Source organism: Papio anubis, chromosome 3 (assembly GCF_008728515.1).
Source record: "Papio anubis isolate 15944 chromosome 3, Panubis1.0, whole genome shotgun sequence".
Classification (NCBI taxonomy): Eukaryota; Metazoa; Chordata; class Mammalia; order Primates; family Cercopithecidae; genus Papio; species Papio anubis.
Genome location: NC_044978.1, coordinates 120,173,539 through 120,197,562, shown reverse-complemented (window position 1 = coordinate 120,197,562; position 24,024 = coordinate 120,173,539). Strand labels below are relative to the sequence as shown.

Sequence of the window (24,024 nt, the reverse complement as noted above, 5' to 3'; positions counted from 1 at the left end):
CAATGAAGGGTTAACTTTAGCTTCTGAAAGGTAACACTCTAACAGGGGAGCTAGGATTCCTAGAAAAGTATAAAGGGCGGGGCTGGGCGCGGTGGCTCACGCCTGTAATCCCAACACTTTGGGAGGCTGAGGCAGGCAGATCACAAGGTCGGGACCATCCTGGCTAACTTTGTGAAACCCTGTCTCTACTAAAAATACAAAAAAATTAGCTGGGCGTGGTGGCGGGCGCCTGTAGTCCCAGCTATTCGAGAGGCTGAGGCAGGAGAATGGCGTGAACCTGGGAGGCGGAGCTTGCAGTGAGCCGAGATCGCGCCACTGCACTCCAGCCTGGGCAGCAGAGCAAGACTCCATCTCAAAAAACAAACCAAAAAAAAGTATAAAGGGCACAATCAGAGAAAGTAATTACTTCCTTACTAGTTGGGGCTTTACATACACACAGATACATACTCTCAATTTGCTAAGACTGAAACCATCTTGGCAAATAAGTAAACTTTTTTGCATCTCAGTTTTCTCTCCGTGTATGAAGAAAGTTATTACATGATTGCTAGTATTTCCTATAGCTGTACAATCCTATTAATCATTTAACATTTATTGAGCATTTGCTATGTGAAAATTAGAAAGATTTTGCTAAGAGAAGGATATACAGCATGAGTAAAACCCATCTGGCCTTAATGAGTACAATTTATTGGCAGGATGCCAAATGCAAACAACTACCTTTATAGGACCTTTATATACCTATATAATAAAAAGCCACTGGGGAGCCAGGTGGGGAGGCTCACATCTGTAATCTTGGAATTTTGGGAGGCCAAGGTGGGCAGATCACCTGAGGTTGGGAGTTCGAGACCAGCCTGACCCACATGGAGAAATGCCGTCTCTACTAAAAATACAAAATTAACGGGGTGTGGTGGTGCATGCCTGTAATCCCAGCTACTCGGGAGGCTGAGGCAGGAGAATCACTTGAACCCAGGAGGTGGAGGTTGTAATGAGCCGAGATTGTGCCATTGCTCTCCAGCCCAGGCAACAAGAGCGAAACTCCATCTCAAAATAAATAAATAAATAAATAAATAAAATTAAAATAAAAAATAAAGCCACTGGGGAGATAAGAAGAAAGAAGAATGAATGCAAAGGCAGGACAAAGATAGATTGAGCAATGAGGGAAGAAAGAAACAAACTAGCTGAAGAGGAGCAGAGAGATGAGGCTACCCTAGCAGGAAGGGCCAAGGATGTTAAAGGAAAAAGCAAGAAAGGGAAAATGTCAGAGAGGATTGTCTGTTTTAAAAGGTCAGAATAACAAGTTGATCTAATGTGGTAGTTGGAAGGAGATGGAAAAGATGACTTTGGGTCATCAACCAGATCCAGGTCTTGGGGAACTGCCTAAAAATCCATTTCAAATTGAACTCATAAGTGTGGCTGAAGAGTTGGTAAAATGAGCCTTAAGCACCTCCCCCTCACCTCCATAGATAAAGAATGGAAAGTTGTTGATGAAATAGAGTCAGTGAGTCAAGCCTTGGTGGACAAAGAGGCTAAGATTTGGATTGATAGGAAAAGGGTGGTGATATTGCAGGTGGAGGAAGCAGTTTTGGAGAAGCAGGGGTGACAGTGTGGAAGATGGAACCAATAAGATTTATAATGAGATGGCACAGAGATAGTCCAGCTAGAGCACAGATACCTTCCAGGGGAGTAGAAATCAGAAATATAAGCACTGATGGAGGAGTGCTTCTACCAGCACATTACTGAGTATTGATGATGTAAGAGACAAAAGAGACCAGGGCAGTGGCTTATCTTTAAATTCTGAAGTCCACGTTTGAAAAGCACAAAGAAATACCTCTACAGGTGGAGACACCATGAACATACTTGCCAAGAACAGCAGGTGTCCCCTTATTTTATGGGTCTTGAACTACTTAAAGGGGATGACTGAGCAGTAGTCAGACCTATTTTATGGAACCTTATTAGATTATGTATTTTTTAAAAAAAATTTCCCTGAATAGATTTAAAAACTTATATAATGAAATATCAATCCCATATTTCACTCAGATAATAATTCTAGAATCTAGAGAGAGTCAAATGTTCAGTAGGCAATGGAGACTGAATGGCATAGGGTGTGAAGCGCATGGACTCTGGAACCAGAATGCATGAGTTCAAATCCTGACTTTATCACTTAGTAGCTATGAGAGCTTCAGCAAGTTACTCAAATTAATTCTGGGTCCGTGTCTCACATATAACATTGGGATAAGAGTGTTACCCTCTCCGTGAAGTTGTGGAAATTAAATGGGTGAACATATGTAGATCTCTTGGAATAGAGCCTGGAACATCATAAGCACTAAGTAAGTACTGGCAGTTGCTGCTGTTGTTGTTTATTGTTGTTACCTGGCTTATGAGCCCTGGGAGCAGGTGCATCCACTCTGCAGGTGGAACTGCTTTTCTGAGCCACAATACAGAGTAAGTGAGTCATAATAAAATCATGCCACCAACTTCCTGGGCTATTGAATTACCTGAGCATCCACTTACAATGACATTTTTTTAAAAGGTACCCTTTCTTTTTGAAGTTCACAGATTACAGAGGCTCTTTCCACAACCCCACCTTTCCTTTCCAAGGATACTAAATCCCAAAGAAAGCAATTCAAAAACGATTTATTCTATTGTTACCCTTCGTAGATCCTTTATGCCCATTCATTCTCCTGCTTCATTTATATCTAAAGAAAAATGATATTTCATTTATTATTTGTCATTCATAACCTGGCAGTTTATAGCTGCTTTGTATAATGTGTCTGTGCCTTTCATAAGTGTGACTCAATGTGTACTATCCCTTCCCTTCCCCTACAATGGAGGGTCACTCTAAGTTGGGAGAATAGCAGACATCTGGTTAGCAGTGTATAAGCTAATGTGCATTTTCTTTCATTGTCTTAGAAAGAAGATGTAGTATACGCATGATCAGCCACCACTTTAGTCTCATCCCTGGTACTGCCTTAATTACACAGACTTCTACCAATGCTCAAATGCCTGGTGTTAGGGAAAATAATGCCCTGTCTCCCCTAAGACGTCTGCATTCTAATCCCTGAAACCTGTGAATATGTTAGGTTATTTAGCAGAGGTGAATTAAGGTTGCAAATACAATTAAGGCTATTAACCAGCTGATTTTAAAATAGGGAGATTATCGAGGATTATCCTGGTAGGTCCAAGGTAATCACAAGAGGTTTTAAAAGTGAAAGAGAGAGGCAGAGTCACAGGTCAGTTGCAGGGTGAGGAGGACTCAACCTGCTGTTGCAGACTTTGAAGACAGAGGAAGGGGACCATGAGCCAGGGAATGTGGGCAGCCTCTAGAAGTTAGACAGGGCAAGAAAACACATTTTCCCCTAGAGCCTCCAGCAAGGAACACAGCCCTGCTGACACATTGACTTTAGCTCAGTGAGACCTGTGTGAGGTGTGTCACCTACAGAACTGTATGTTGTGTTGTTTTTAAGCCATAAGTTTGTAGTAATTTGTTACAGCAGCAACAGGAAATGAATACATGCCCCAAGTGGAGGTCTGCCTGGCATCCTCATCGGTTCTGTTTTGTCTTTTGCTTATTAATTCAGTAAAAGTTATTGAGTGCCTACTCTGTGCCAGGCACTGTGCTAGATCCTGAAAATGCAAAATGAGTAAGACACAGCCATGCCCTTTCATTTACTCAACAAATATTTGTGTACCTAGGCTCTGATTTAGATGAGATAGAGATGAAAAAAAAAAAAATAGTCCCTGCCCTAAAAAGGGTCACAGACTTCTGAGAAGGCAATCAACAGAAATAAAATTTTATGATTCAATGTGATACATGCATAATATAGAAGTGTAGAAGGGAGACCACGGAACTCAACTTGGGTGACATCAGGAAAACCTCAGAGAGAAGAAGAAATGGAGCTTTAATGAGTTTGTCACACAGACAACATGGGGGAAGATGTTCAAGAGCTTCGGAACAATGCAACTCTTGGAATGCAACAAGTGCAAATGAGGAACATTTAAACAGAGTTGAAAATGTTTTACCTCATTTTAGTTACCTTTAATGGAAATAGAAATAGTCACATGTGACTGTGGGCTACCATAGTGGACAGAGCACATTGGACCAGATTGGATCCTTGAAAGAAAGGAGATTGCCTTCTCTTTTCCCTCTTCCCTGCTTCTTACTGACTGGAAAGCAGATGTGGTGGCAAGTCACTTGGATGATGCAGATGAGATATCACTCCAGGATGGAAGTAAGAAAATAGAATAAACTTGGCTCCCTGACACCATAGAGTCATCTTTTGGTTTGGCTTATGCTCAGATTGTTACGTTAGAGATATAAATTACTGTATTTTTGTTATTTTGGATCTCTTTACAGCAGCCAGACTCATCTCCTACTACACATGTCTGCTAGAATAATGAAAAGCAATAATCATAATCTTTGCTAAGATTTTTTTTGAGCTCCTTCTACGTACCAGGCACTAAGCTAAATGCATGGTTGTATTTAAACACAACCCATTAAAGTAGATAGTAGAATAGCTCCATTCTGCAGGTAAAATGGAGGCTTAGAGAAGCTGGCTCATTCGTGGCAGGATTAGACCTTTCTGACAGCAAACTGTCAAATACTGTAGTGTATAGATACAGAATATTTCATCATTAAGGGCCAAATTGTGTACAACTAGACTTTTTAAATGCTGAGACAATATTTATGTTCATTGCAGAATTCTCAGTTGTTATGCAGCAACCATGCCCTCTTTCTTACTGCAAAAAGAACCTCAAATCATTCAAACAGTGGCCAACGATTCCTTGACTTCAGGAAGAGTAAGTCCTTATTGCAGAACCTGTGAAAGAAATCCTAATCAGTCTGTATTAATCACTGGCATTTTTTGCCAGTGATTGGCCTAAAGATAGGCATAGGGTACAGTTCTGGTTAATGAGATGTAAGCAAAGGTCTAATGAGAAACAAAAAGCCAAAAACCTCTCTGGAATGAAGAGGCAATGCTGGAGTCGTGGGATCCATCACGCAACCATGAAGACAAAGCCAACATCATAAGAATGGCAGAGTGGAGAGGTAAGTGGGGTCCCTGATCACATTATTGAGCTGCTGCTCTCCTTGCCTGTAAAATCTACCTCCAAACTTCTTGTAATATGAGAAAAACAAACCCCAATTTACTGAGAGCCTCTGTAAACTTGGTTTTGAATTTTTTCACAGAGGGAGGGCTTCCTAATTGACACACACGTATGCACATCCTTTCATTTTACTTAAGAAAGTTAAGGAAAAGTCATACAACTTACAATGGTGTCCTGTGCACTCGTGGCTTACCTCTGTGAAACTCAGTTCTCCCTGGCTCATCCACAGTAAGAATTACTTCAGTAATTTGAAAAATAACCTTTTGGAATTATTTCTGGGGATATGAAAAATAACCTGAACCGATAACAGAGCTCAAATGCAATCCATATTACCTTCTTCTCACCCTCAAACTAGAAATTTTTTCTCCCTTAATTACAAATGTTTCTTGATGAATGCACATGTGTGAAAAGCCATTATAATCTATTGTATCAGACTATTAAATATTCTAAAAATGTAAAAGCAGTATTATAACAAGTAATGTTAATCTGTAGTTTAAGAGAAAAATAAAAATATTAACCCTAGTACATAAAAATTTCATTGGTATGACTACCCACACCAAAAGATAAATGAAGAATTGAGATATGCTGCAAGATGACTAAGGTTTAAAAAGGGATTCAAATATACAGATAAATAAGAGAGGTAGAAATGTTTTGATCTTGAGTTATACTGAAAGCTGATTTAATTCTCCTTTCTGAGTGTGGGGAAAAAAAAGCAACAAATGGTATTTATGCAATCTATTATCCAGAATTATAAGCAAATTTAAAATATTTTTAGATGCTGTTTTCAGTTAAAGAAAGAAAAAGCAGATATTTTTGTATGCACAAATATATACCATGCCACCATCTTAACCATGTTATTAATCTTTAATCTGATTTATAACTGAAAAGGTCATGTGGTAACTGATTGTATGCGATTTCATTCACAAAAGAGAAGATTATCCATCAAATAGGCACATTTTTCTTGGGATTTCACAGAATAAATGAGCTAGACACATTTTTCTTTCAAATATCAGGCTATCTAAAATATTTCCAGATAATCAGAAAGGCATGAAACAGCAAATTAAGTTATATTAAGGCAGTTATCATTATTTTGCATTTTTGACAAATCTGACAAGTTGAAAAAAACAATTTGAATAAAAGCAATATTGGAAAAAGAAACATACCTTAGAGATGATTAATGGTTCTCCGTGCTCCAGGCCACCTTTCAGAGTAAAACCCCAGGGAGCTCCTCCCTCCAGGAATGCCTCCAGATAAATGTACCTTCCCCTGGGGGTCGTGTTAGAGTTTAATGTGGCACTAGGCTTGTGGAAGTTTTCAGTGGTCCTCATCATGCCAACACATGATCCCTCAAGTTAAATTTAAAATGCCTGAAGCAAATTCAGGCAAGCAGTGCTTCTACAGCACAAATTGTCCCATCCTTCAGGATACACAATGGCCAAAAGAGAGGTTTGGAGAAGCAAATTCTTCCATACATAAAATGTTCTTCCAAGCTGAACTCCAAGATGCTGAACCAGAAGGAATTTTCACTTCAATATTTCTGAATGTAAATCCTCCTTCAGGAATTCTGGGTTTTCACTGAAGCCCCCAAGTGGTATACATCTCTACTCCGTTCGTAAAAACTTCCTTCAGTGGCACTGTGAAGATTGCTTTTTTGAGCTTTTATTTCACACATACACACACTAAAACCATTTCTGCCTATTTTACAGAGAAAATTAAAAGCATCTTACAATATAGTAAGAAAATAACAAATACTCAAAGGAATACCTCATTTTTGATTGATTATCAACCCTTTCTTCCTCTCGGAGTGAAATTTACCATTACAATAGCCTCCTCCCTCCCCAGAAGTAGCTTAAAAAGAAAGAAAGCACTTACTATGCTTCGGATCACTTCAGAATTTTCTAACTTGTCCCAAAGAGACAGAGAAGCTGTGCTAAAACTTTTTACTTCTTTTTTTCAACAATAAGTTCATAGTTTGTTTCTTAGGAGAGAAAAAAAAAAAAAAAAAAACCTTTTGCAGGATGTAGAGAAAATGAAAAAGCATGGTAAATTAGTCCTTAATGGAAAAAATATGAAGGTGGCAGCTCAGTTCTTTTCTTTGGTATTTTCAGTGACGATCAGCCACCGCTGTTGCCGCCACAGCCACTTGCCTCCTCTGAGAGAAAGAGTAAGGAAGTTAGAGGAACATGGATTAAGGCAAAGTGAGGCACTGCAACCTTTCTGCACACTAAGCACTGCCATGCAGAATTCAGCTCACCACAAAGACCTGACAATCCAAACAGTCTTACAGTTGATAACACGTAGAAAGTTAAAAATACTATACAGATGGCTAATTACCAAGGGATAGAAAATAGTTCCTAGAATAGCCCTGCCTCGTACCAATTAAAGGAGAATCTCAGGGAGTGAGACACAGGCATTTGTGTGTTTAAAAACCCTCCAGGCAATTCTGCTGTGCAGCCAAGTTTGAGAAGCAATGCCTAAGTGATTTGGGTAAACATTTAAGTACATGTCAAGGTGGTGGCACAAGGGCTTTATTTTTTCATTAGAAGAAAATACTACCAAGTGTAATATATGAAATGGGACTTTCCAATCAAATTTCTGCTTGTTTGACTCAATAAAAACAGGACGCAGGTTTTCTTTTTTCTAGGTTTTCATTGTTATCTACTCCAAGATTATTATCCACTCTTTAAATGAAAAGAAATCTACAATGCCTTGTGGGTAAGTACTAGGTACTCGGGAAGAAATGTTGTTCTGATTTCATGTTATCAATGTAATTTTGTAATAATGTTATATAAAATTTAACATTCATATTTTCTATTAAAACTTTGAACAGTAGAGGATAACCATATCTAACCCAGAAGCCTCAGCTATTTAGTTATTGGAGCAGATTAGAATTACTTCCAGGGAATATATGTACTAAAACTTTTTTCTGTTTAAAAGTATGGGATAATGAGAATTCAGTTGAAAACTGAAGTTAAAAACTACTGTGGGGCTTGATAACAATTATTTTGGTGTTTGTACTTACAATTAATGAAAGGCTGATACAGAAAAGCAGGTGTATGATATTAAATTACATGATATGTAATTTATAACACTGGAGAGGTGTTGTTTGATTTTCAATGGTAACTTCACTTGAAGGGCTCAAAGACAAAAAAAAAAAAAAAGTAAAACCTCATGTAATGGTAGTATGTGAGTGGAAACATGAGGAAACCTAAGGTGTACCAAATGAAAGCATGTGGTAAAAATTGGCTGATTCTTACAGGTAATTTATGCAATTTCTATTGTGGCTTTCTTTTACAGCTTAATTTGTAAATTAGAATAAATGGAGAAACATTAACTTTTCTTTCATTTCAAAGAACATATGTATTTTAAATAAAATTCCTAGGTAAATAAACAGCTTTTTTTCTGAAAAATTATTTTTTGAGGCTCTTATTATGTTACTCCTAACACATTTTGTAAAAACTGGGATTTTACAGAATCCACATTTAATATTAAAAGTAACACAGCTATACAAAATTTCAGTTAGACAGGAGGCACAAGCTCAAGAGATCTATTGTACAGCATGATGACTATATTTATAACAATGTATTGTATATTTGGAAATTGCTAAGATTAGATTTTAAGTACTCTCACCACAAAAAAATTAATATGTGAGGTAATAGGTTAGTTCCTTGATTAGCCATTTTACAATGTATACTGACATCAAAACATCATGTGGTACACTGTAAGTATATATACTTACAGTATATATACTGGCTATTCTGGCTCACTCACTAACTGTAAAGTAAATTAACTGCAGACAATAAATTGCTTTTTTTTTTTTTTTGACACAGAGTCTCACTTTGTCACCCAGGCCGGAGTGCAATTTTTAGTTGTCAATTTAAAAAATAATAAACAAAAAAATCAAAGTAATGAAGCTAAAGGCAAAGGAAATAAGGAAAAGATAATATGAACCCAGTGCTTGTAGACTGATGAAACCTCCATTTTAGATTATCACCAAAAATATTGAAGAAACAAATATATAACTGAAATTGATACATAATCTGAAAAAAATACGTAAAACTTCATTTTGTGGACCTTCAGTATAGCAGCTGATAGACCAGGGTTGGAAGAACTTTTTTCCTCCATCTTCCATTGATCAGATTCAAAGAATGTTAAAGCCGCAAGAGAAAATCCTCCTACGCCCTTGATTTTAGAGGTAAGGACACAGAGGCCACCAGAAGGTTAAATGATCTGACCAGAGTGATCCTGCAAGCAACACAAGCAGGCATGAAATTTAAATCTTCAGACGTTTAGGAATGAAATCTCAGCTTAAGTCAGGTGTTTTGCATAGTTTAGGGTGAAAAGACAACTTTCCTTTGGTATAGCATTGCTAATTCATAAGGAGAACTTCTATTAGGGTATGTGATTTGGATGCAAACTCTTAATTACAGAATGCAATCAGACTCTCCTCCCCAAAAAGAGAAAGTCAACCCTATTGTCTCAGGATGCTGACAGTGGAAAGAAAGGTTAGGATTCTAATTGAGAACAGTATAGGATTCAGGCTTTCTGATAGAGGATGTCTTTTATGCCCATTCAACATCCCTCTAGGGAAGCACTTCTTCCTCGATCCTGTGGTGTTGGTGGGCTGTCCCTGTCCCAGGCTCCAGGGTGGACGTAATGACCCAGGAATCAAACCACCCCTGGCTCAAAAGATTGATATGTGGATGGGCAGGAGACTTAAGTGTGACCAATATTATAACTAGAAATGTTACCAGTGCTGTCAAAAAAGGGCATTTTCTCCTATGGGTTGCTAGGTTGGTAGATAAAATTTTGGAGTTGCTGGAAGTCTTTTTTTTTTTTTTTTTTTTTTTGAGACAGAGTCTTGCTTTGTTGCCCAGGCTGGAGTGCAGTGTGTGATGGTGGCCTACTGTAGCCTCAACCTCCCAGGCTCAAGCAGTCCTCCCACCTCAGCCCCGCAAGCAGCTGGGACTACAGGTGCATGCCACCATGGCCAGCTAATTTAAAAAATTGTTTTGTACAGACAGGGTCTCACTCTGTTGCCCAGGCCGGTCTCAAACTCCTGGGCTCAAGGGATCCTTCCGCCTCAGTCTCCCAATGTGCTAAGATTACAGGTGTGCGCTGCCATGCCCCAGCTGGAAGTCATCTTTGATATCACACGCCTGAGACGGAAACCAGCTCTGAGAAAAGGAGTCTATGATAAAGGTGAGACAGTTCTGGTGATACCATTGAGCCTTGTGCCCAACTGTACCTTACTTAAGCTGGCAATTCTCAAGCTTTTTGGTTTCAGGAACCCTTACATGCTTAAAAATTATTGAAGACTCCAAAGAAATTTTATGTGTTTTGTATCGACCAATATTTGCTATATTAGAAAATAGAAAAGAACATTTTAAAATACTTATATATTAATTCATGTAAAAATAATGATAACTCCTTTACATGTTAAAGTAACATATTAATATTTTTATGAAAAATAATTACATTGTCTCAAACAAAAAATATTACCAAGAAGAATGGCATTGTTTCACATATTTGCAACTCTCTTTAATGGTCAGGTTAGTAGAAGGTGGTTGGATTCTACTATCTGCTTCTGTATTCAATTTGTTCGCTATCACATGGCATATAGCCACTGGAAAATTCCACTATACATTTTTGAGAGAGCAAGTGGGAAAGGTAAACAATGTCTTAGTATTATTATGAAAGTGGTTTTGACCCTGAGGACTCTTACCCTCCCAAATTCCTATGGGGTCATAAAACTGGTAATTGTAGGAGTGGGGTGGCTTTAGGCCACCATGAGCAGACACAGCCAGGCCTAAAGCCACCCTACTCCTACAATTACCAGTTTTATGACCACATAGGTACCTGTTTGTTTTTTCCTTAAACCAGCTGGGGTTGAGTTTCTGCTTCCTGCAACTGAGTTTGGAGTAACACACCAGGAAACCCCTTCGTGGTTTTTCCTGGTTTGGGAGAAAATTTAGAGAGGCTTAGCACAGTACCACAAATGAAGCTTCACATTGTGTTTTTCTCTCCATTACTTCTCTCCTTCCTTCTGCCTCTAACTTAGAATTACTCCTACTTTCTTGATCAGATTCTTCCCTTCATGACAAATAGATGCAATGTAGTTTACAACTTTATTTTCTGTCTCTATACGAAAAATTCCCACTGTGAGTTATTGAGCTCATATTGCTGTTATTGGGAATACGGCCCCAGAACAGAAATCGACTCTACCGCTTGTTGAGCATCCTACACCAAACAGTCTGTTAAATGTCATCTTCCTAATCACTGTTTTGACTTTTTAGCAATTACACATCATTGTATTTGTTAACAGCACTGAAGGAAAAATTAAGTAGATCTTTTGAAAATTTCCATTTCCTATTTTAATTTTTCTTAGTATTCCCTAATGTTTTTCTCTTTATTTTTTGCTAAAACTTTTAATGTGATTGTCAACTTATTGGATTTTTAAAAATGCTTCTAGATTGAATATTTAAGAAAGTGAAAAGTCACTGGGTTATCTCTGAAAATGAAATCACAGCGACATCTACTGGCTATTCTGGCTCACTCACTAACAGTAAAGTAAATTAACTGTAGACAATAAATTGCTTTTTTTTTTTTTGACACAGAGTCTCACTTTGTCACCCAGGCCGGAGTGCAATGGCGGTCTCAGCTCACTGCAACCTCTGCCTCCCGGGTTCAAGTGATTCTCCTGTCACAGCCTCCCAAGTAGCTGGGATTGCAGGCACACACTGCCACACCCGACTACTTTTTTTTTGTATTTTAGTAGAGATGGGGTTTCACCCAGTCTGGCAATTCTCAAGCTTTTTGGTTGAGACCAGCCTGCTGGTCTCAAACTCCTCAGCTCAGGCAATCCACCCGCCTCGGCCTCCCAAAGTGTTGGATTGCAGGCATGAACCACCACGCCTGGCCTAATAAATTGTTAAATTAGAGGTTTGAAAGTTTATTTAGACTTTCTTAGAAGGCCTCAGAACAATCCTAAATAGACAAAAATCAATCTTATTTTAACGGTTGTGCAATTTCTCTAGGCAGCCTTTCACAGGCATAAAGGATCATGTCTTCATGTGTCTCCTTAAGATTAAGGATCAAAGCATGATGTCAGCTGATTAAAAAAAAAAAAAATCACTGGGCACGGTGGCTCATGCTTGTAATCTCAGCACTTTGGGAGGCTGAAGTGGGTGATTCCTGAAGTCAGGAGTTTGAGACCAGCCTGGCCAACATGGTGAAAACCCATCTCTACTAAAAATACAAAAAATATTAGCGGGATGGGGTGGTGCATGCCTGTAGTCCCAGCTACTCAAGAGGCTGAAGCAGAACACTCACTTGAACCTGGGAGGCAGAGGTTGCAGTGAGGGGAGATCAGGCCACTGCACTCCAGCCTGGGTGACAGAGTGAGACTCTGTCTCAAAGAAAAAAAAAAAGAAAAGAAAGATGGAGGAAAACTTTCCCAGCTGATATTCCCTCATTTCTCAACGCCATGAAGTGGATTAAATGCTTTCTCTGAAAACAGTCACTCGGAAGAGGAATGAAAAAGCACAAAGATTAGATTTAAATGAATCAAGATCTACCTACTAGAACTTCCCCTGAAGCACAGGGCTCTGTAGAATGTTGTGTTCAATACCAGGGTTCTCGAGAAAGGAGGAAGAGAGGATAGATGCTGAATATGCAATTTACAGCATTTGCTTCACCAAATGTCATAAGTTGGTTGCAAAACTATAAAAACACAATCAATTCAAATTATTTGGGAATGATCTAAATGCTCCATGTCTTGACTGAAGCAGTAGTTTCACAGGTGCATGTATGTATGCCAAAACTCATCATATGGTACACTTTAAATGTATACAGTTTATTGAATGGAAATTATAGCTCAATAAAGTTAGTTGTTTTTTTTTGTTTGTTTTTTTGTTTTTTTGAGACGGAGTCTTGCTCTGTCGCCCAGGCTGGAGTGCAGTGGCCGGATCTCAGCTCACTGCAAGCTCTGCCTCCTGGGTACATGCCATTCTCCTGCCTCAGCCTCCCGAGTAGCTGGAACTACAGGCGCCCGCCACCTCGCCTGGCTAGTTTTTTTGTATTTTTTAGTAGAGACGGGGTTTCACCGTGTTCGCCAGGATGTTCTCGATCTCCTGACCTCGTGATCCGCCCGTCTCGGCCTCCCAAAGTGCTGGGATTACAGGCTTGAGCCACTGCGCCTGGCCAGTAAAGTTAGTTTTTAAACAACTGAAGGACTTCATGGACAAATGAATAGATAGCCCAAATGCAGAATATACATGCAATGAAATATCCAGACTTAAAAATCAATGAAATCTGTGATCTATTGAAAGTCAGCCCTTGACACAAGGATTTGTAATACTTTTTTATTTAAAAAAATGAATGAAATTCTGATATATGCTACTACATAGATGAACCCTGAACACACTATGTTAAACCAGACACAAAAGGACAAATATTGTATGATTCCATTTATATGAGATACCTAGAGTAGTCAAACTGACAGAAAGCGAAAGTAGTATGGTGCTTTCCGGGGATGAGGGACGAGGGAATAAGGAGTTAGTATTTAATGGGTACAGAGTTTCAGTCCAGAAAAATGAAAAAGTTCTGGAGATGGATGGTGGTAATGGTGGCATAACAATATGCCTATGTGAATGCCATGGAATTATACAATTGAAAATAGTTAAAAAGATAAATTTTATGCTATGTATATTTTACCACAGTAAGTTTAAAAAGCACCTGTAAAAGGTAAAGAAATGTAAAACATGACACTATGATTAATTAGATCATTATTCATCACTTAATCATGGTAAGCATGGTTGTAGTGAAAAGTCACAAAACTGCCAGATGCATAAAGATCCAGATAATAATAATATCTGATGGCACATACTTGATATTAGATCCCTGACAGAAGTCATAACTGTTATAGAAGTCATTGTAGTAGGTTATTATTTTGAAACTGTTAGAAATATATCCATAAACTCACACTATTTCTTCCTAAATAGAAGTAAAAGATCTTAATAAGAATATAACTCAGCAAAAGCAACGGCATTGAGATCTTAAACAAAAGACAGTTATGATAAAGGATAAGTTGGCTTCAAAGATGCTAATGACAATGATCTCAATGGCAGGAACAAGACCTAGAGGAGAATAGGCAATCTCCCTTTATTAGCTATCTGACTTCCATCTGCTACTTCTATCCCCTTTTTTCATCAGTCTGTAAAAGAGTTTGTCAATTTAAAAAAAAAAAAAAAAAAGACTTGTACTTTTAAAAACCCATATCAGTGTTGGGGGAGAGAATGATTCCAAGGAACACAAGGAACTTTCCAGGGAGACAGAAATCTTGATTGGAGTGTTCGTTACTGGGTATATACATTTCTCAAAACTCATTACTTAAAAGCACACTTAAACTCTCTCCCAGGCTGGGATATCATCTTCTCCTGCCCTGGGACAGTGTCTCCCCTAGCTCTCAGGCCTTTAAATTTAGACTAAATTACAACACCAGCTTTCCTGGGTCATCAGCTTGTAGAGGGCATGTTATGGCATTTAGCCTCCAAAATTGTGTGAGCCAATTCCTGTAACAAATCCCCCTCCCCCATCTCTCTGTCTCTGTCCCTCTCTGTGTCTTTTTCTCTCTCTCCCTACTCTGTAATAAATACCCCCACCTCTGTCTCTCTCTCTCTCTCTCAATTTATATACACATAAAATTGAGGATTTTTCAGACCTTTGAAAGAAACAAACCACAGATTCAAAAAGCCCAATAAATTATAGACAGGACAGTAAAAATAATTACACACTAATACAACACAAAGAAAAGAACTTACATATGTTTTCTTGCTTTATTCATCTGTTTATTTTTTGGTTGTTTACTCATTGATTTTCTTGTTTTAAAACATGTATTTTCTTTGCTGTTGAAGGTTTCCATCATGTTTATACCTCTACTAATGTTACCTTCATTTAAGCATTCCAAAACAATCTGTGAATCAAAATTTATATGCTGTCAATTTGAATATTTTCCCTTCATAGAAAATAAATGGTTAATCTTGTACTACTTCCATTTTCTAAACCCATATCTAAAAGGCATTCGTTGGTTTTGTCTAGGATTGTAAACTATACCATTGTGATAACAATATAAATGATTTTACTGAAGATTGTTATTTATTTATTTATTTACTTATTTATTTATTTTGAGACAGAGTCTCACTCTGTTACCCAAGCTGGAGTGCAGTGGCGCAATTTCGGCTCACTGTAACCTCTACCTACCGGGTTCAAGCAATTCTCCTGCCTGAGTAGCTGGGATTACAGGCACACACCACCTCGCCCAGCTAATTTTTTGTATTTTTGGTAGAGATGGGGTTTCACCATGTTGGCCAGGCTGGTCTCAAACTCCTGACCTCAAGTGATCCACCTGCCATAGCCTCCCAAAGTGCTGGCTGGGATTATAGGCAAGAGCCACTGCGCCCAGCCTGTTATTCTTCTTTTAAATTTTTATTTTTAAAAGAAAATAGAGACAGAGTCTCTCTATGTTGCCCGAGCTGGTCTCAAACTCCTAGTTTCAAGCAATCCTCCTGCTTCAGCCTCCCAAAGTGTTGGGATTATAGGTGTGAGCCACTAGGCCCGGCCAAGATTGTCTTTAGCATTCTATTAAATATTTTGTCATCATATCGACAAGAAAAAAATTTGATTTTTATGATTTCCACACACAAAAAGTACACTTAAAATGAATGAATTGGCTGGACGCAGAGGCTCATGCCTGTAATCCCAGCACTTTGGGAGGCTGAGGCAGGCGGATCACAAGGTAAGGAGATTGAGACCATCCTGGCTAACACAGTGAAACGCCGTCTCTAATAAAAGTAAACAGAAAAAAGAAAATAAATTAGCTGGGCATGGTGGCGGACACCTGTAGTCCCAGCTACTCAGGAGACTGAGGCAGGAGAATGGCATGAACCCGGGAGGCGGAGCTTGCAGTCACGGCTCTCCAGCCTGGGCGACAGAGCGAGACTCAGTCTCCCCCCCGCCAAAAAAATTGTATTGGAAGTGAAGTATAACTCAAAAAAGTTGAGTTTTAAAACTGCAATCGACTCCAAAGAACAAAAACATTTCTACTCTTTAAATTAGATGGCATATGAAAAGTCTTCTTTTAAAACTAATTCAAAAGTAGTCCCATATTAGAAATTACTCACGCTGCCAAGATACGTTCCCAGAAATACAATCACAATTCCTCCTGGAAATGCTGTTCCTCAGAGAGTCACGTGGCTGCTCCCTGCCTCCTTCAAGGTTCTGCTCACACCTGGAGGGGCTCCTCTCTGCTCTGTTTCCATACTGCAACAGTGAAACAGCAAAAGAACTAACATGACTAACTCCATTTTTTATTTAAGGGGATACCCATTCCTGCACATGGGCTAGGATAATTTTAGAACACTAAGATACAATGCAAAAACTGCAATCCTGTAGTCTTAGAAACTAACCCTAGGATTAAAGAAGTAGTATATAAACAGCTATGTTTTGTTAGATTTACAGAAACAAGGAGGTTTGGTTATTGTTACATGAGAGAATGTTACCCAAGGACAAAGAAGTTTCACAAACTTCCCCTGGACCCTTGTTGGTGCCCAGATGTCTGCGGTTCCCTGTCACTTAAACATAGAAGACAAGGCAAAGCTCGCATAATTCTAAGATGGTTCTTTAGGACATTGGTCTGCATCTTCTTTGTTTCCTGGCTCCCCAAAATAAAATCGCTTTCCTTCCTCCACCTCCTTGTCTCTTGACTGATTAATGTCATGTGGCAAGAAGAACAAGTTTGGACTCAGTCACAATCCATCCCACACTTCCTCTTCTCCTTCCCTGCTTCCTTTGTCCCCATGGCATTTACCACCTTCTAGTACATTAATTCTGTCACGGTGATTATTTATGATCTGTCCCCCACCACTGAAATGTAAGTAACATGAGGGCAGGGTTTTGGTCCATTTTGTTCACTGATGTTCCTGATACACAGTTGGTGCTCAATAAATATTTGTTGTTTGAACTCAAAGCTTTCTAATTAGATATATTTCTCTCCTTGTGTTGCTGGTAGAGAGAAGAAACTCAGAACATTAACTACATGGTCTTTTAATATTTTATGCTCCATGTACTTGCAAAGTGTATTAGAGATGACTTGCCACTTATCCCTTCCACAATATATATTGATGACTTCTATATGTCCAACTCTGTACTGGGCACTGGGAAAAAGCAGATGCCCAATACAATGTACAACAGAAAGTTTTAAACCATAGTCAGGAAAGGAAAATATCTATTCCCCTAATCCAGGCTGCTATGTAATTCTGCTTTAACACTGTATTTAGTTTTGAAGATCTTTGGCCAAAGAAAAGTTTCAAGGTCTAAATCATAAAGGAAACACAATGGTTAAAGTAATTTCACATAATCTATACCATATGCTAAATTAAAATATGTGGTTTTTTCCTAAGTACCACCTGTTTACAAAACTGGTTATGTCGGATGAAGCAAGACTATTTTTGAACTTAGCAAATTGTGAATTAAATTTTAAGTGACCCTATATATGCATCACGTATATGATGTCTGAAGTACTTTTCTGACACAATTTTAACAGAAATTTTTGTACTAAGATAGTTCTACACTTTGATTTTATAGAGTCATAGGGTTTTGTGTTTTTTTTTTTTTTTTTTTCCGTTAGAAAAACCCCTTCTGATATTTCTACATCTCACATTTTGCAGATGAAAATACTAACACTTTGGAAGTTCAAACGGCTTGCCCAAGCTAGTGCCAAAGCTCAGATCAGGCCTGGGTTCTAGGTTCCTGAGCCTTCCGTAAATTGACAGAGTCTTAACTGCATCCTCACAAAACCCAGCCACCATTTGGATTGACATTAGGAGGGACACTGGTTCCTTGAGGGCAGAAACTGGAGCTTCTTTGTATCTCCCCAGTGTCCAGCACAGGGTCTAGTGCACAATAGGAACCAGTGAGGGGAGACACAACAACCTTGGACCTAGGTGAGGACCCTTACTAAAAGAGCTCTTGGTGACTTGGGCCCTAAATGACCACAATGCCCCAACCTCTGCTTGTTCATCCACTCGGCTCAGTCCTCACTGGCCTCTGGGTTGATTTTTCAAACCAACCAACCAAATGCCTGAAAAGCTCTGTCCCACAATATCCACACAGATCCCTTCCCCCAGCCCTACAAGTCACTTTTGAATGTCACGTTATCAATGAGGTCTTCTCAAGACCACACTATGAAACGGCAACTCCACACTCCCTACCTCTGTCTCCACAACTTATCCCCATCTGGCATATTTGAACTTATCTATTCGTGCATTGCTCATCTTCCTCTACAAGAATGTAAGCACTACTAGGGTAGGGACTGTATTTGTTCCCTGCTTTATTTTTGCAAACTACACATAGCGTGTTGTAGGTGCCCTATAAACATGGGTGGAATGAATGAATGAATGGAAAAGGACTTTGGATTCCTTTCTTGATCTTTTAATTCTTTATTTAAAAAGCTAAGAAGCTGTTTTTAATACAATATTTAAAAAATGTTGTAAAACTGCAGGACACTTCAAAATGTGATGAATTTTATAGTAAAATCAGCAGCACACAACTTTTCGTACACATATGTGGTTGTAGATAATTTCATGCCACACTAATTAACACACCTTTCAATTAAAGACGTTGAAAAGAAAAAAACCCTTTTTGTGTGCGTCCAGGGTACAAGCATAAAATGAGACATCAATGGAAACCATGTATTAGGTATGGAAAATATTTTTCTGTCATTGAACACTCATGTTTTGATATAAAAAAGAAAAAATTAGAAATTGCTTTTTGTGTAACCACAAAACCTAAATTATTTACCTTTCCATGTAATACTTATTATTTCCTGTTAAAATGTTCGATTCGATTCTGTAGGTAATCCTAGATCTCTCTGAGCCAATATATGGATTAACTTAAATTACAAAGATATGATAAACAATTTTTGTCATTTAATCTATTTTTATTAAAATTTATAGCTACATTATTTAATGTAAGACTAATATTTCTAATTAACTTATACATAAAAAGTTATTTGCTGTAGGTGTCTGCACAATGTGATTGCTAGTAGAATTAAACGTCGCAGGCTGCATCTATCAGACACTGGCTTTTCTGGACGCGTTCCATTTGATCGATAATTTGGGCAGCAAAAATCTGATAAATTTTATATTAGAGATAACGACAGAGGGTAACTGTAGCACAGCGGAGGGAACAAGTCTCCAGAGGCAGAAGGGTCAGCTACGCCGAGAACACGTTTGAACTTGAAAAACATTCGGGGACTGAGAAAACAGAGCTGCAAAATGTGAATTCTGTTAACTTGAAATGTTCAAACTGGAATGTGAGGAGTGGCAATGGGAGGTGGGTTTGAGGTGGGGTGAGGTGGGGGTGTCAGAGGAGGAGGCCCGGTGGGCAACACCAGATTGGGCTTGACTCTTAGGCAGGTAAGAGCTCGGACTGGTGCGGGTCAGTGAGTTATCTGGGAAGACCACGGTGGGGGCAGCTACGACAGTGGTCCGAGGCGCTGGGGTGGGGGCAGGAGTATGGCCGGAGACCAGTTAGGAGGCTGTGGGAGAAGCGGCAGAAGGCGCCGGATGCAGGCCCGAACCCAGGGTAGTTTCTGGGGCAGGGCTCCAGGATTTGTCTACTGGCTGGGTCCACCCCCGCTCCTTAGGGCGCCCAGGCGGTAGTGGGGACTTTGGCGCTCGGTTGCCTGGAGACGGCGTCCGGCGGGCGGAGTCGCAGGCGCGGGAGGGGGTCCCCGCCTGGTAGCGACCAAGAACCCCCCAAGCACCCCCCTCCTACCCTCCCCCGACTACGAAGCCTCGCAGAGCGTCCTAACCGTCGCCCATGCAGCTCGTGCAGACCTGGCAGCGTCCCGAGCGCCGCAGCCGCGAGGAGGGACGGGCGCGGGGGAGGGGCGCGGGCAGCTTCCGGCGCCGCCGCTGAGGAGGAGGAGGAGCCGCCGCCGCCGCCTCCGCAGGCCTTAGGGGCGGAGAGTGGGGAGCCGCCCCGTCCCAGCCGCCAGGTCGACGCCGGTGGGGCCGCCGCGCCCGCCGGCGCCCCGCGGAGATGCGGCCGGTGTCTTAGGATTAGGTGTTGGTTGCAGGTACAGGCGGGGCGCGGCCCGTGAGACGAGGATGGTGGGGTGGGAGTGGGGTTCTTCTGAGGACCCGGAGCGACTCGTGTTCATTTTCTGGAATCTTCCAGTGCCTCGTGTTTGTTCTGCACATGGTAGATGCCCAATAAATTGTTTCTTTACTGGAATGAACTGCTGTTGTTTTCGGGGATCGCAAGACCCCTGGGGACGGTGGCGCTGAAACCTGGACCTTGAAGAACAAAATAATTTGATTTGTGGGGAAGAGAATCACCGAGTAACCTGTCCCAACATGACTGCCAACTGTATCTGCCCCGCCGCCGCGAACAGGGGGAGGAGATGGGGAAGACTTGGCGGTAAAAGAGGACAGCCTCGCATCCGAGACGGAATGGTGTTAAACGCCGGCGCGAGGTCCCTTGGAGCTTGAGCCTTGTCTGTAAACCACATGTGGGGGTCAGAGCTTTCCCCCATTATCAGCATCAATCAGCGGCACAATGAATTCTGGAAAGTCTCCATCCTTTTCCACAGCACTCTGCTCCAGGCCCCACTCAGGCTGCTCCAGGTTTTGTTTGTGCCTCATGCTGAACTCCAAGGTCAGGGGAAAGTAGAAGTGAGGTAGGCTGTTGCCCAGGTTTTTTGACTGGCAACCAGTTCTTGCTGCTTCTCTCAGCTGCCGATTAAGGTCAGGGCGGGGGTTTGGGGGGGGGAAGGACCAGGGCTTCCACATATCCCAGAGACATGCTGGGTAGTACTGTTTCTCTGCGGAAACTCATCAGGTAGGGGTGGAGGGGTAGTGAGAGAGATGTGGTCCTCCTATCTCCGTACTGCGCTCATTGTTTTTAATCTTAGTATGGTTATCTTACTTGTGTTGTGGGTGAAATGGTTTCCATGCCATAGAGATGATATTATACTCCCAAAACAAATTGAAGACAGCAATTTATTTGTATGTATGCAAAGCTCTTACTGTTGTTGTGCATTTACAATGAGTACTCAGTGTTATCTAGAATGTAATGAGTGAGCCACTTTAGACCTCCACCGTTTATTAAACAGGGCCTCTTGTGATCCACCCGTCCCCCAGCTAGGTGGCCCCAAATTATATGGTAGGCTGAGCAGTGGCCACTCAAATATATCAGGTCCTAATCCCTGAAACCTGTATATGTTACCTTATAAGGGAAAAGTGCCTTTGCATATGTGATTAAGTACCTTGAAATGGAGAGATTACCGTGAATTATCTAGGTGGATCCTAAATGCAAATGCAAAGGTCGGGAGAGAGAGAGAGAAGCAGACTTGATACAGGCTGAAGAGAAGGCAATATCACCACAGAGGCAGATACTGGAGTGATGTGGCCACAAGTCACCAAATGCCCGGCAGCCAATAGAGCTAGAAGAGACAAGGAACTGATTCTCTTGCAGAGCCTCCAAAGGTGGAGGGAGCCCTGCCAACGCTATGCTTTCTTCCCCATGAGACTGATTTTGGACTCCTGGCCTCCACAATTGTGAAGGAATAAGTTGCTGCTGTTTTAAGCTACCGAGTTTGTGATGATTTGTTATGGAAACTGTAGGGAACTAATACATATAAGCGTGCTCATAAATCACATAGCATACTGTACTGATGAATAGTTTACAGGTCTTCAGCTGGGGCAGTAGTGGGGTACAATAGTGGAGATCACTGTATATTTATCTGAATCCTGTAAATCCTAAAGAAAGGATTTGAATAGGGAATCTGATAAGAAAAGAAATTTAAGTGGTGCATAGGAAGGAGGTAGTCTGGCATTTAAAGCAATTTTTTAAGAGTATTCCTATTAAAATATCACTATTTGCTCTGGCTAAACAGAATAAAGGTAAAAAGTGGCAAAGGCTTTGTCCTTACCTTAGCTGAATCATTATTGGTTATCCATCATATGTATATTAAGTAAAAGTTGCAGACACCTGGGGATTGAGGTCCAGGCCTGGGGAAAAGAGGGAATGCAGAAGTGCTTCCATGTGTTAAAATATGGCTAAAAGCAACCACTAGTCATCTGGAATAAAGACACTTTGGAGTTTTCAGGATACAGGAAAATTCAGTGTTCAAGTTTAGTGATTCACTTCGGGGACCCAGACAGCTAATTTACACTTCCCACTTTCCTTGATATGGTTTGGCTGTATCCCCACCCACATCTCATCTTGAATTGTAGCTCCCACAATTCCCTGTGGGAGGGACCCAGTGAAAGGTAATTGAATCATGGGGGCAGGTCTTTCCTGTGCTGTTCTCGTGATAGTGAATAAGCCCCACAAGATCTGATGGTTTTATAAAGGGGAGTTCCCCTGCACAAACTCTCTCTTGCCTGCTGCCACATAAGACTTCCCTTGCTCTTCCTCTGTGATCGTGACACCTCCCCAGTCATGTGAAACTGAGTCCATTAAACCTCTTTTTTCTTTATAAATTACCCAGTCTTGGGAATGTCTTTGTCAGCAGTGTGAAAACAAACTAACACACTCCCCACATCTGCTTGCTTTTCAAACTGCTTTATAAGGTATAATTTACATACCATAAAATTCATCTGTTTGAAGTGGACAGTCCAGTGATTTTTAATAAACTTACTGAATTGTACAATCACCACACAGTTCAGTTTTAGAACATTTCCATCATCCAAAAATGATCCCTTGTACCCATCTGTAGTCAATCCCCATTCTCAACCCCAGCACTATCTACTTTTAATGTCTGACCTACTTCAGAGTTGGGTTTTAGTCCCTTTATTGGACTGCTCCAATGGATTTATGACTACTGGCCCCAGCTTCTCCTAGTGTATACTGGAGGATCATATGCCCTTGATTAAAATCCTCCAGCGCTTTGCGTTGCATTTAGAACAAGCCCCAAAGTCTTCAGTATGTGGCCTTTTCAAGGATCCATGAGCTCTACCTCCACCAACCTCACTAACATCTTCTCAGGATAGTGTAGGAAAGGAAGTGATAAGCACAGTGTTCCTTTTGGCATTACACACAGTTGGCCTCCATTAGAAGCCGTCTCATCCCCACTTAGCTACCCTGCAACCTCATTAGCCTTCTTCATTGGGAGTCAGTGAACACTGAGCTCTTCTCATCTTTGGGCCTTTGTGATGGCATTTCCTTTTAAGAAGTTACCCCTGGCCCCTGTGAGGCTGACTTCTTTCTGTCATTCAATTCAATGCCACCTCCTTAGAAAGGCCTTCCCTCACCTACCCTAACTAGAGGGGCTGTTAGTCTGTTTTCACGCTGCTAAGACATACCTGAGAGTGGGAAGAAAAAGAGGTTTAATTGGACTTACAGTTCCACATGGCTGTGGAGGCCTCAGAATCATGGTGGGAGGTGAAAGGCACTTCTTACATGGCAGCAGCAAGAGAAAATTACCTCCCCCTGGGTCCCTCCGACAACACGTGGGAATTCTGGGAGATACAATTCAAGTTGAGATTTGGGTGGGGACACAGGCAAACCATATCATTCCACCCCGGCCCCTCCAAATCTCATATCCTCATATTTCAAAACCAATCATGCCTTACCAGCAGTCCCCCAAAGTCTTAACTTATTTCAGCACTAACCCAAGTCAGCAGTCCAAAGTCTCATCTGAGATGAGCCAAGTCCCTTCTGCCTACGAGCCTGCAAAATAAAAAACAAGCTAGTTACTTCCTCAATACAATGAGGGCTGTGTTGGGTAAATACAGCCATTCCAAATGGGAGAAATTGGCCAAAACAAAAGAGTTACAGGGCCCATGCAAATCCGAAATCCAGCAGGGTAGTCAAATTTTAAAGCTTCAAAATTATCTCCTTTGACTCCAGGTC

At 40.6% G+C, this 24,024-nt stretch overlaps 1 protein-coding gene and 1 long non-coding RNA gene across 9 annotated transcripts in view; one reads left to right on the top strand and one right to left on the bottom strand.

The window, feature by feature from the left end:
* Nucleotides 1–15,052: 15,052 nt before the first annotated feature.
* Nucleotides 15,053–22,179, bottom strand: LOC103884388. 2 transcript variants are annotated; one of them, XR_002522062.2, is made up of 3 exons: nt 22,100–22,179; nt 16,284–16,422; nt 15,053–15,076 (listed from the first exon to the last, which is right to left on the bottom strand). It is a non-coding gene; the product is annotated as an uncharacterized LOC103884388 (long non-coding RNA). The 2 variants fall into 2 exon arrangements; XR_646958.2 differs by lacking the exon at nt 22,100–22,179 and adding an exon at nt 20,001–20,060.
* Nucleotides 19,342–24,024, top strand: part of CCDC158 (coiled-coil domain containing 158) — a 116,595-nt gene continuing 111,912 nt past the window's right edge. For 3 of the 7 annotated variants that reach the window (XM_031664514.1, XM_031664518.1, XM_031664515.1), the window contains exon 1: nt 20,143–20,242. The gene's annotated coding sequence lies outside the window, so the exon portion shown is untranslated. The other 4 variants (XM_031664516.1, XM_031664522.1, XM_031664519.1 and 1 more) reach the window with 4 other exon arrangements.